Below are 12,880 nucleotides of genomic sequence, written 5' to 3'. Positions count from 1 at the left end.
GCTCCCATTGTTCAAGAAGATAGAGTGGAGCTGCAGACTCTTGAGGCTCAACCTATTTTGAGAAGGTCCACGAGAGCACATAGAGCTCCTGATAGATATGTTCCATCTCTAGATTATTTCATGCTGACGAATTACGAGGAGACCTCTTTCTATGAAGAAGCTATGTTGAAAGATGACAAGCTGAAGTGGGAGAGAGCTATGCAATTAGAAATTGACTTGCTGCTGCATAAGAATTCCACTTGAGAATTGGTTCATTTGCCTGATCGTAAAAAGGCTTTACCGTGCAAATAGGTTTATAAGCTAAAGGTCACAACCAATGATGTCAAACCAAAGTACAAGGGAAGACTTGTTGCAAAGGGGTTCAAGCAACAACAAGGTGTAGATTTTGAAGAGATATTCTCCCCTGTTGTTAAGATGAACATTTTTCATTGTGTTCTTCCATTGGCTACCAAGGAGGACATGGAACTTATCCAAATGGATGTTACATGGTGATCTTCATGAGGACACATATATGAAGTAACCAGAAGGGTGTGTTGAGAAGGGTAGAGAGCACTTCGTTTGTAAGCTCAAGAAGAGTCTTCATGGCCTTAAACAAGATCCAAGAGAATGGTATCATAAGTTCCATTTGTTTATGCTCTCTCAAGGTCATAGAAGTTGATCACTACCTCTTTACTAAGCAAGCTAAGGATGGTAGCTTGTGTATTTTAATCCTTTAAGTGGATGATATGTTCCTCGCTACTAGAAAGAGCATCAAAATGAGTTAGCTTCCTTGAAATTAAAGTTGAATGATAGCTTTCATATGAAAGATTTGGGTGATGCTAGTCATATTTTGGGCATGCGCATTGTGTGAGATAGATATAAGAAGTTACTTTACTTATCTCAAAATGAGTACATTGAAAAAGTGCTCAAACATTTCAATATGGAGATGGGGAAGGCATTGAGTACTCCATTGCCTCCATATGTGAAACTATTTCTAAACAATTGTCCCAAATCTGATGCAGAAAAGGCTGAAATGGAAAATGTTACATACTCTTGTACAATTGGTAGCTTGATGTATGCAATGATACATACATGATTGGATATTGCTTTTGTAGTGGGAGTGGTCAGTAGATACATGTCAAATTTGGCAAGAAACATTGGGAGGCAATGAAAGGGGTCATTAAATATTTGAATGGGACAAAGAATTTGTGCATTTTTTTTGGAAGAAAAGAGGAATGTGTTCTTGGGTACATGGATGCTGATTATGCAGGGGATATAGATAAAAGGAGGTCTACTTACGGCTATGTCTTCATTTTTACTGGAGGTGCTATTTCTTGGCGATCTCATTTGCACAATTTCACATCCATGTCAACCACTGAAGCTGAGTATATTGTAGCATCTAAATATTGCAAGGAAGCAATATGGCTTGCTTGACTAGTGGGAGACTTGGGAATTTCTGTTGAGGTGCCTACATTCCACTCTGATAGTTAGAGTGCTATCATGTTGGCAAAGAATCAAGTGTTTCATGCGAAGACAAAGCAAATAGATGTGAAGTACCACATCATTCGGGATGTGCTTGAAGACAAGCTTATGGAGCTTGTGAAGGTGCACACAGATGATAACCCTACAGATCTTCTTACCAAAGGTCTATCTTCTCAGTGGTTTGTACACTGTCGGGCACTTATGGGCGTGTGTTAGATAGTTTTTTTCTAACATAATTGTACATACTTGTATATTTTACACCCCATATTTAAAGGCACATTGGCCTTTAAGTGGGAGGTTGTTGGGGTGAAATAGCCCAATGTTCTTGCCCTAAGTAAGTGGGCGGCCAGACACTAACTTTGACCATTCATACCATACAAAACATTAAGGACTCAAACCCTAGCTCACTATTGTGAGTAAATCCACTATGTTTGTGTCTCATCTTCTTCTCTACTTCACCTCCATCACACTCCATGCTTGCACACACCCATATTGCACCTTCACACATTACTTGTATTAGTACATATGTGAATTTCACATGGTGTAGTTCTATTGGAGTTGGGACCGCTAGTTGATCTTGTGCTAATTCTTCCTATTTGTTTATTCTCTTGTTGTCCGGCTGCATTATGGTAGAGTTTTGTTTTTGGACATAGATGAAGTTATTGGGGATGTACTAATATTTAGTGACTAGTTCATACTATGCATAATGGAGTTGGTAGTTGTAACTTGTATTAGTGTATCGGTAGCTACAATGAGGAAAGAGGAGGAGAATGTGGGAACAAAATCTACAAAAGAGACTATGGTTCAAGAAGAGTTTTTTTTTTGAAAAATAAAGAATATCTATATATATTATGGGGAGAATTTTGGGGGCCGTGTGGATGCATATCGTGTCCCCTCAACCCCCCCCCCCCCCCCACACACACTCTCTCTCTCTCTCTCTCTCTCTCTCTCTCTCTCTCTCTCTCTCTCTCTCTCTCTCTTTCTCTCTCTCTCTCTCTCTCTCTCTCTCACACACACAAATTTGTTGTGTGTGTGTGTGTGAGAGAGAGAGAATCTCTCTCTCTCTCTCTCTCACACACACACACACACAAATTTGTTGTGTGTGTGTGAGAGAGAGAGAGAGAGAGAGATTCTCTCTCTCTCACACACACACAAATTTGTTGTGTGTGTGTGAGAGAGAGAGAGAGAGAGATTCTCTCTCTCTCACACACACACAACAAATTTGTGTGTGTGTGTGTGTGTGTGTGTGTGTGTGTGAGAGAGAGAGAGAGAGAGAGAGAGAGAAATTTGATGTATTGAAGAAGAGAGAGAGAGGGAAAAATCAATGCAATGATGAGAGAGAGAGAGGGGAAAATCAATGCAATGATGAGAGAGAGAGGGGAAAATCTTATTACTCCACTCATATTAACAATAGCAACAAGGAGTGGGGAGGCGTGGCAACGTTTGAAGAAAAGGAAGAGAGGACACCATTTTCCAACCCTGCACACCTGAGAGAGAGAGAGAGAGAGAGAGAGAGAGAGAGAGAGAGAGAGAGAGACAAGAAAAAAAAGAGAGCGTCACACAGCGCAATAGATTGAGCACAGATTTGAGTGCCAAGCAGTTTGAGTTGCCACTCCCGACTCCAGCTGTTGTGGGATTTGTCTGTACTGAGCTCATTCCAGAGGCTTGAATCATCCCTCAATACACATGGGTCATCCTCGCCCGCCTTCCAACTCGACCCCCGAGATGTTGTGAGCTCATCTGTGTTGGGATGTTCTGAGACAATGCATGACCCTGCGGCTATGGCAGGTATGCTCAAGGATGCCTTGACTGGGGATGAGACAGTCATTGGTGACCATAAAGTGAATCTGAACCCCTCTACTGTGTGGTCGCAATTATCCATCTTCCAGGAAAAAGTTGTGGTGCTTCTATTCACTGGGAAACTCCTCCCTATGACAAACATTGCTAGGTTCATTGATGCGGGCCTTAAACAACCTGCAATAGATAAAGTATTTTACTCTGGTTCTGGGTTGGTTGAAGTCCTTTTCCTGAAGAAGGATTATCAAATTACCTTCCAATCTGCTACACCAGTTATTCTAGGAGGGCAGATTGTGCATTTTCTACCATGCCAGCCCATTAAACTCGTAAAGGAGGAGCTGCTTTCCAAGTGCCCTGTTTGGGTTGATTTTGTTGACATTCCCTCTTTCTTGTGGCCAAGCATTGCGGACCTTGCTGCATCCCTTGGCAAAGTCCTCTTTGCCCCAACGATACATTGTAGCAATAGGAACAAAGCATGCATTCCCTGGTGGACTGATAAGAGGTTTCCCCAAACCTTAGAAATCAACCTTGTGTCATTTGGGAAGCTTGTGATTTATTTTAAGTGGGGCAACCTCTTCGGCTCATGCTTCCATTGTGGACATCTCGGGCACTTCTCAAAAAATTGCCCGACCATCTCAGCAGCAACAGCAGACCTCATCCCATCTTACCACGGGAGCAAAACATTGGTGCCTCGTGAACAAATATTTGGGAAAGCCTCTCCGGAAAGAGCCCCCTCACCATCTGCTTCACCCCCCCAAACTCCCAGCCATGCATTGGCACCAGGTGGGACTAGACCCAAAGGGAAAACAAACCCCCGACTTCTGTTTATGACTTCTAACGAGGCATGGTCATCGGCTAATCCAAACCCTAAACCCCAGGTCGACAAAGGAAAAAGACCAATTGATAACCACGGTTTGTCCCTGCCAGGAAGACATTCAAAGGGAAGAATATATCATCAGGATAATCCTCACACAACTACTTTGAGACACTCACTGCAGACATTCTATCTCCCGAGTCATTGGCAGTCTTTGATACTCTTATCGATGCTCAAGATTCGGGCAAAAAAATAGCATCAACTCTAGAGGGTCATGCTATTCAATTGGAGGTCAACATGAATGATGTGGATAGCGATCCCGGGTAGGTCACCTAATAAAAATGTAACCTATCATGTGAGTTCAGCAGAAGGGTATTTAAAGTTCTTGAAACTTACAGAAATATATATACAGATGGGAATTATTTTTTCAAATTTAAAACAAACTTACAGATTTTAAAAGAAAAGGGTACATTATATTCTTAACAAAATTCACAGATAAGGGGTTTTACAAACATGTCTTGAACGCATGTGATATGGTAGTTTTACACATAGTGAACCCCCCGAGATAGCGATGGGGACACACAAATCATTCAAAATACTCCCCAATGAAGGTAGCTACATTCAATGTAAATGGGATTAACAATCCCTCCAGACTGCACACATTCAATTGCTAGTTGTTGAAACAGGACATAGATATTTGCTTTGTGAAAGAACACAAGACGCATCATCGGGCAGGACAAACATTTTATATGAAAGGGTATCAATTCTATTATGGTGGACAAAAGGGACACTATTCTAGTACCCTCACCCTCATCAAGACTCAGCTTCACCCCTCTTGGATACTTGAACACCCCTCTGGTCAATGCTCTATTTTTCTAGTTACCAGCCATTGGGGGAAACTAACCTTGGTTAATTATTATGTTGACAATAACCCGAGGCTCTGATCACATTTATGGGAATGTCTACAACCCTTACCCTTGACCTAAGGACTCTTGGGGGGTGAATTTAATATGGTGTGCAGATTAGATGATACCACCATGCCCAACTCAATGATTCCTAAGCTTGAAAAGAGATCTTGGGATCAATTGTTGGGAGTTCATTATCTCCAAGATCTTTTAACCTTAGGTACTCAACAGAACACAGGTTTCACTTTTAACTCTCTAATCCATGCCTCATTCTGGTCTAGACTGGACAGATTGTACACTATTAATCAAGACTGGTTGCGTGAAGAAGCTGCTATGCATGTTGATGTGCAAACTGCACTCTCAGACCACTTTCCCTTGATTTTACATCTCCGCAGCAATGCTTCCATGTCAAACATGGCTGATATAGGGCTGAAAAGACCTTTAATGGTGAATAACAGCTTACTAAAGCACCCTATGTTTAAATCATCAGTGCATAGTCTGACTGACAGAGTTAAAAGGGAGCAAGACTCCCCCTTGGATGTATGGAGCTCCTTTTGTGCGGGGATGCAGGATTGTATCAGGAATGTGGGGAAGTATATAGCAAGGGAGAAGAAATGTAGGGCAACGGATGTAATCCGATGTATTCAAGTTGTGGTGAACGGGGATGTTACACCCCTTACAAAGACCCAAATGTAGGAACTAATTGAAGCAAGACATGTACCACAAGATTATGAGGCGGATCTGGCAAGAGGGGCAAAAATTTCTATGCAGAGCTCGAGAGCTCAAAGACACTCACTGTACCTCTAAGGCCTTCTTTGCTAGGTTGAAACAAAAGGACACAAGTGAATGAATGACTAAGCTTGTGAACAAGGATGGAACATTTATAACAGATCCCAAAAATATTTTGGACACTACGGTTAGTTATTATGAGGCTCTTTTGAATAAAACTCATGATACCTCTTCTGCTAGGAAACCAGCCATGGCCCTTATGCTTGAGGATGCTTGAGGCTGTGGACCCATGTATTGAGAGCTCCAATGTCCAACAGCTTGAACAACCCTTTCAAGTCGAAGAATTGAAATGGGCATTATAGAAATTGCCTAATGATAAGACACCAGACTTGTGTGGTCTTTCCAAATAATTTGCATTGGAGTACTGGGATAACCTCAAAGAAATCATTTAGAGTCTTATTAATTCCATCTGGCACTCTCAATACATGCACCCTAGTGTCAAGCAAGGTACCATCAAACTAGTTCCCAAGTAGACCTTTTGTACCCTCTTATCTCACTGGAGACCAATAACTATGATGGGGATCTTGTATAAGATACTGACTAAAGAAATTGCAATCAGGATCCCCCCCTTCTTGCGAAAGCATGTACACAGTGCTCAATCTGGATTCATCTGTGGATGATCCATAAATGATAACATTCTCACAGTCATGCTCGATACTCTTTAGCTGCTGGTCTGGACTTGAACTTATAGAAATCCCATCTGATTGACATCTCTGCAGAGGGCTTTGAAAAATTGATTTGGGCCGAGAAAAGAATCCCTAGAGGTCATATTGTTAGACATCTAGGGTACCCAATAGGGGTCGATGTGTCCCAAAAGGATAAGACTGAATGGACACTGGAAAAAGTGCAAAGGAAATGTGCATCGTGGCATTGCCAGGAATGGCCACTACATGTGAGGCTGAAAATTATTCAGGCCATTTTGATTCCCTACATTCTTTACTTTTTGCCACAGTGACTGCTTGATTGGTCTAAAAAGACACTTTTCAAAAATTTGACTTTGTTCTACTGATTTTTCTTTTGGGGATATAAGCCTGCATGGATCCCTTGGTCCATTATCACTAAGCCCTACGCCCATGTGGGGCTTGATGTCCTCAACTTGACTACCCATATGTATGCTAGAAGGGAAAGCTTGATCAAGCACATGCTCGCCAAAGATATGACATGGGCCAGGATCGTTTGGACTCGGAAAGATTATGCAATGGTGTATTTTCATGGGCAATGGCAATTGCCTGCATGGGATAAAATATTTTCTGCAGCACCGATTAAACTTCCTTTGAGTACTGTTCAATTTCTGATTGTCTCATGGAAACTTGTATTCTCTCATCTCATTTGGAAGGGTCGGGCAAGATATACAGGACACTCACTTGGGAAAGAGAACATATTCTGGAGTTACGTGTTTGAAAAGGTGCCTGCTCTTTTGAGGGGGGGAAAAGCCCTCGTTATGTACAAACGGGGGGTCAGTTCAATAGATCATGCCGTGGACACTAACAACAACTATGTTTCTTTTATGAGGCACTTCAGATTGGGGAATGGACTTATAATCCCAAGGAATTTACTTTGTGCACATGTACATAGGATGCCTCTTCCTATTAACACAAATAGCGTTGATGGATTTAGAGACTGGAACTTGCCTGACTCATCAGCTATTTGGTGGACCAGTACGACAAATAAATTTTATGATCTTATTCTTCCAGAATCTAATATTGTTGTGAGATGTAACAAAGCATGGGACCTTACCAAATCTTACACTTGGTGGTGAGGAAGGCTTGCTGCTATATGGAACCTCCCTTGTTCCTTTAAACATCAGGTCCTTTTGTGGAGAGCACTTACAGAAGCACTTCCTATTGGATAGTTGTTGCTTAAGAAGAAAATTTCCATGGGGCTCTGTCCCAGTTGTAATAAGCCTGAAATATTTAAACACATGTTTTGGAATTGCAAATATGTGGATCAGTGGTGGAAATCGTTATGTAGCTGGTGGATGTATCATTGGCAGACGAAGCTCACTAAGTTTACAGTGCTTTTTGGGCTTGCCCAAACAACAAATGATGCTATGAACTTTAACCTCTCTGGGAGTATGGACGGTTTCCTTTATTTGGAAAACAAGGAATGTTGTTGTGTTTGATCAATCAGGTTGCCTACAAATGCTCATTCCCATGGGAGCTCGTTAGAAGTAGGATAAGAGAAGACCTCATAGTTGCTAGCCACTACCATAATCCTTCATACAAAAGGATTATGTTGAAGATGTAATTTTGTACAAAATGTAATAAAAGTGCCGAGATGAAACATAGAGAGAGAGAGAGAGAGAGAGAGAGAGAGAGAGAGAGAGAGAGAGAGAGAGAGAGAGTCCAAAGGGAGAGGGCAACAGAGCCTAGTATGTTTGCTTGTGTGCAATTCATTTGTGCATGGCTGGAAATTATTGAATGTGTATGTAATTGGTGTGTGTGCACAATTATGTGAGTGGTGTGATTGAATGTATGCTTGAGTATGAATACATGTGTGTTCAATTTTTGGTGTTATGTAGGTTAATTAAGAGTGTTTGCTGATTAATGTGGGTTAATTTAGTGTAGGAGCTTCTCTAAATTAGATTAATTACAGGTTTAATTGGACGTGTGTGTGAGCTATTTATGCATTTGTATGGCTACTTTTGATGTGTGGTATGCACAAATTACATTGTGTGTGTGTGTGTGTGTGTGTGTGTGTGAATTATTTATGCTTTTGATGTGTAGTATGCACGCATTACTCTCTCTCTCTCTCTCTCTGTGTGTATGTACGTGCACACGTGTGCGCTTGTGTATTGTGTAAGATTAATTGAAGAGTGTGTTTAATCCATGTGTGTGGGCTGGAAGTCAAAGAGAAATTGAGTGTGTGGGTGTGTAGTGCATCAATACGTGCTTTCTTGCTTGCTTGCTGAGTGTATGTAGCATGTGAGAAAGAGGGAAAAATAAAAAGCTATCTTTTTAGTCTAGTTAAATTTTTATAAGAGGAGTGTGTTCCCACAAATTAAGACGAGTAGTTTCAAGCACTTGAAGTTGAAAAGTTCAAAACCAATTGAAGCAAAAGGACTTCCTATCCAATGCTACCTTGTTTTTTTTTTTGGATTTAAGGTTGGTTCGCATACTCTACTCCTTAAAATTAAAAACAAACTTGAAACAAGATTCTTGAAATTTGGTGCTGTTTTATAAAGACAATAAATAAATCATAAAAGAAATACATGAAGATAGATTCAAGTGAATGCATAGAAGTGGTGTATTAAGTGAATATGTGTTGATTTCTCTAGTGCATAATATAGCATATTACTAAAAATTCAAGCATATTTTGGGAATGAAAGGGCTATTCAAAAAGATATTTTGTAAGAAGAATAACTATTTAATATGTAGTTGGCACTTGGTGGCCATTTCATGGTTTTCATGATGTAATCGCAATTTGGTGTTACAGTTTGTCTGAAATTGAATATCTTTCAAAAAAAGAAATAAAGGGATATTAGAGTTTCATAATACATAATATCTTTATGTAAAAATTTTATTCACTATCTAATATATAATATATATTTAAAAAAATCCACCAATATTTTTAATTTCAAACCCTCTTTGTGATGGTGGTCTTGGAATTTTCACCGGACCGCTCTCGCCCCTTAACCCTCATCGGACAAAAAAAAAAAACAATAAAAAAACCCCATCCCTCCCCCCCAAAAAAATTTAAGTTAGAAGGTTCTCTATCTCTTTCTAGATTTCCTCTCTCTCTCTAGCTTCTCGCTCTCTCTCTCTCTCTCTCTCTCTCTCTCTCTATATATATATATATATATATATATATATATATATATATATATACACACACACACACACACACACACACACACACACACACATACATAAGCGTCACGAGATGTAGCGTGAGGGCATCCTTCTAGCAATGAGACAGACACATGCATCTTGAAAGCATGTGGCATGATCAGACTACTGACAAGGGGGAACAAATGCAGGACGACATTGCAAGGCAGGGGTTGCCAGTTGGGTAAGGGGAAACAATTCCATCAGAGATTGCAAGGCAGGGGTTGTGCACACACACACACACACACAGAGAGAGAGAGAGAGAGAGAGAGAGAGAGAGAGAGAGAGAGAGAGAGAGAGAGAGAGAGAGAGAGAGAGAGAGGCAGAAGGGGAAACAAATCCATCAGAGATTGCAAGGTAGGGGTTACACACACACACACACACACACACACACACACTCACTTTGTCACAACAGCTGACCATGGTAAACCTACTCATAGCCTAAAGATTGAAGTCGCGGAGCGTAGATCGACTCACACACATACACATAGAGAGCTTACACAGTACGCAGAGAATCGTTTGAAGGGTTATCTCCCAAACTTTATTATCCACAAAAGTATAAGTGAGTATATACAAAGAGTTAGTGATAAGTGAGTTAGGCAGGCAGGCGGCCATATCCGATAAGAGGCCACTTGGGCTTTAATCCCAACAACCTCCCACTTAAAGTCCAATGTGGCACTTTAAGTAACTGTAAATCTATGAACATAAATGTACAAAGATTTACATGGCTGCCATCTATCCAATGCCCAATAACTCACGACAATGCACAAAGCCCTCTCCTGGAAGTACCTTTGTGAGTAGATCAGCAGGATTGTCCTTGGTGTGGATCTTCAGCAGTTGTATCTGCTTGTCTTCAAGTACTTCCCTAATGAAGTGATATTTCACATCAATATGCTTAGTCTTCGAATGGAACACTGGATTCTTTGCCAATTGTATAGCACTTTGACTATCACAATATAACTCTGGAATATCTACTTTGATTCCCAAGTCTGCTACCAATCTACCAAGACAAATAGCTTCTTTGCATGCCTCATTTGCTGCAACATACTCAGCTTCTGTAGTAGACTGCATAACACAATCTTGTAATAGAGATCACCATGATATGGCACCTCCAGCCAATCTAAAGACATAGCCTGATGTAGATCTCCTCTTATCCAAGCCTCCTGCATAATCTGAGTCAATGTATCCTCTGAAACTCAAATCCTGACTACCATAGCATATGCGCATACTCTTTGTATGTTTTAAGTATCCCATGATACCTTTCATTGCCTCCCAATGTTTCTTGCCGGGATTTGACATATATCTGCTAACCACTCCCACTGCAAATGCAATATCCGGACGTGTAGCAATCATTGCATACATCAAACTACCCACTGTAGATGCATATGAAATCTTAAACATTTCAGCCTTTTCTTCCTCAGACACAGGACAATATTGTTTGGTAAGTTTCACATATGGTGGCAATGGAACACTCAATGCCTTTCCCTTCTCCATATTGAAACGTTGCAAAACCTTGTCAATATACTCTGTTTGAGATAACCAAATCAACTTCTTTGATCTGTCTCTCTCAATGCGCATACCACTGAAGTATATGACTTGCCTCACCCATGTCTTTCATGTCAAACGATTTTTCCATCTTTGACTTCAAAGCTGAAATTTCTTCCAAGTGTTTGCCAGCAATCACCATGTCATCCACATACAAAATAAGGATCAGTCAACTGCCATCCTTAGCCTTCTTTGTATATAGACAATGATCAAACTCACTACGTTTGTAGCCTTGAGAAAGCATAAACTGGTGGAACTTATGGTACCATGCCCTCGGTGATTGTTTTAAGCCATAAAGACTCTTTAACAACTGGCATACCAAATCTTCCTTGCCTTTCTCAACAAACCCTTATGGATGCTGCATGTAAATTTCCACATCTAAATCACCATGCAAGAACGTTGTCTTGACATCCATTTGGTGCAACACCAAATCCAATATGGAAACCAATGCAAGAAATCATCTCAATGTAGTTATCTTGACCACTCGAGAGAAGACTTCATCAAAGTCAATGCCTTGTTCTTGCTTAAATCCCTTGGCAACAAGCCTAGCTTTGTACTTTGGCTGACTATCATGAGCGGTGATCTTATACCTGTAAACCCATTTACAAGGTAGATCCGTTTTTCCCTGTGGTAATTTAACTAGCTTCCATGTATGGTTTTTATGCAGAGATGTCATCTCTAACTGCATGGACAACTGCCATTTTTTTGAGTTAACCACTTGTAATGCTTCCTTGTAACAAGATGATTCTCCACAATCTGTGAGCATGACCTAATTTAGAGATGGCACATAATGATCAGGTGGTTTGGAGACATGCTCAGAACGTCTCACCATAACTGATTCTGCCTCTCTAGCCACTATAGGCTGTTCTTGAGCCTGACCATGCTGTCTTGATGTGCTAGCACTAGGTCCATCTTCCCTGAAGACAACTCTTCTGATCTCCTTTGTCTTCTCTATCTTAGCGTGAAACTTGGCTTCATTGAAATGCACATCATTGCTACAAATAACTTTTTTGGACTCAGGATCCCAAAGCCGGTAACCCATCTCGCTCGATTCATAGCCAAGAAATATACACTTCTTGCTCTTTGGTTCTAACTTATTCCTGAACTCCTTAGGAATATGGCTATAAGCTTCACAACCAAAGACTCTGAGATGCTTATACAAAGGTGCCTTGCCTGTCCATAGCATCTCGGCCACTTCACTCTTATCCAGAACCCTACTAGAAGACCTGTTGATCAAATGGACTGCTATAGCCACTGCTTCCACCCAAAATCCATCAGGCAACTCAGCATTTGACAACGTGCTTCTGACCTTCTCTTGTATGGTCCTATTCATACGTTCTGCAACTCCATTCTATGAAGGATTATATGGTGCATTATGTTCCCGCTTAATCCCTTTTGCTTCACAAAAGTCTTGAAAAGATTTGGAAACGTACTCTCCACCATTGTCAGTTCTCAAGCACTTCAGCTTCTGACCACTCTGATTCTCCACAAGCTGCAAGAATTTCTTAAAGACCTTGAGCACCTCATCCTTGTGCTTCAAGAAGTAAACCCATATTTTGCAAGAATAGTCATCTATGAATGTACAAAAGTATGCTGCTTCCCCCAGTGACAAACTAGGCATTGATCTGCATAGATCACTGTGCACAAGAGCTAACCGTTTGTCCCTACGATTCCTCTTTGATCTGTGCGGTTCCTGTGTTTGCTTACCATAAACACAATGCTCACAAAACTCGAAATCTTGA

The 12,880-nt window shown here is 40.8% G+C and overlaps 3 non-coding genes across 3 annotated transcripts; 2 read left to right on the top strand and 1 right to left on the bottom strand.

Moving 5' to 3' along the window:
• Nucleotides 1–2,449: 2,449 nt before the first annotated feature.
• On the bottom strand, nt 2,450–2,585 carry LOC147456264 (small nucleolar RNA SNORA64/SNORA10 family). The gene has a single exon (XR_015188531.1). It is a non-coding gene; the product is annotated as a small nucleolar RNA SNORA64/SNORA10 family (small nucleolar RNA).
• LOC147456263 (small nucleolar RNA SNORA64/SNORA10 family) lies at nt 2,455–2,588 on the top strand. Its single transcript, XR_015188533.1, has one exon. It is a non-coding gene; the product is annotated as a small nucleolar RNA SNORA64/SNORA10 family (small nucleolar RNA).
• Nucleotides 2,589–2,590: 2 nt separating this feature from the next.
• LOC147456262 (small nucleolar RNA SNORA64/SNORA10 family) lies at nt 2,591–2,732 on the top strand. The gene has a single exon (XR_015188532.1). It is a non-coding gene; the product is annotated as a small nucleolar RNA SNORA64/SNORA10 family (small nucleolar RNA).
• Nucleotides 2,733–12,880: the final 10,148 nt, after the last annotated feature.

The sequence above is a fragment of the Adiantum capillus-veneris genome, chromosome 6 (assembly GCF_014529385.1).
Source record: "Adiantum capillus-veneris isolate H3 chromosome 6, ASM1452938v2, whole genome shotgun sequence".
NCBI classification, from domain to species: Eukaryota; Viridiplantae; Streptophyta; class Polypodiopsida; order Polypodiales; family Pteridaceae; genus Adiantum; species Adiantum capillus-veneris.
Note: the sequence above shows the minus strand (reverse complement) of the source record. Positions and strands in the feature narration are given on the sequence as shown.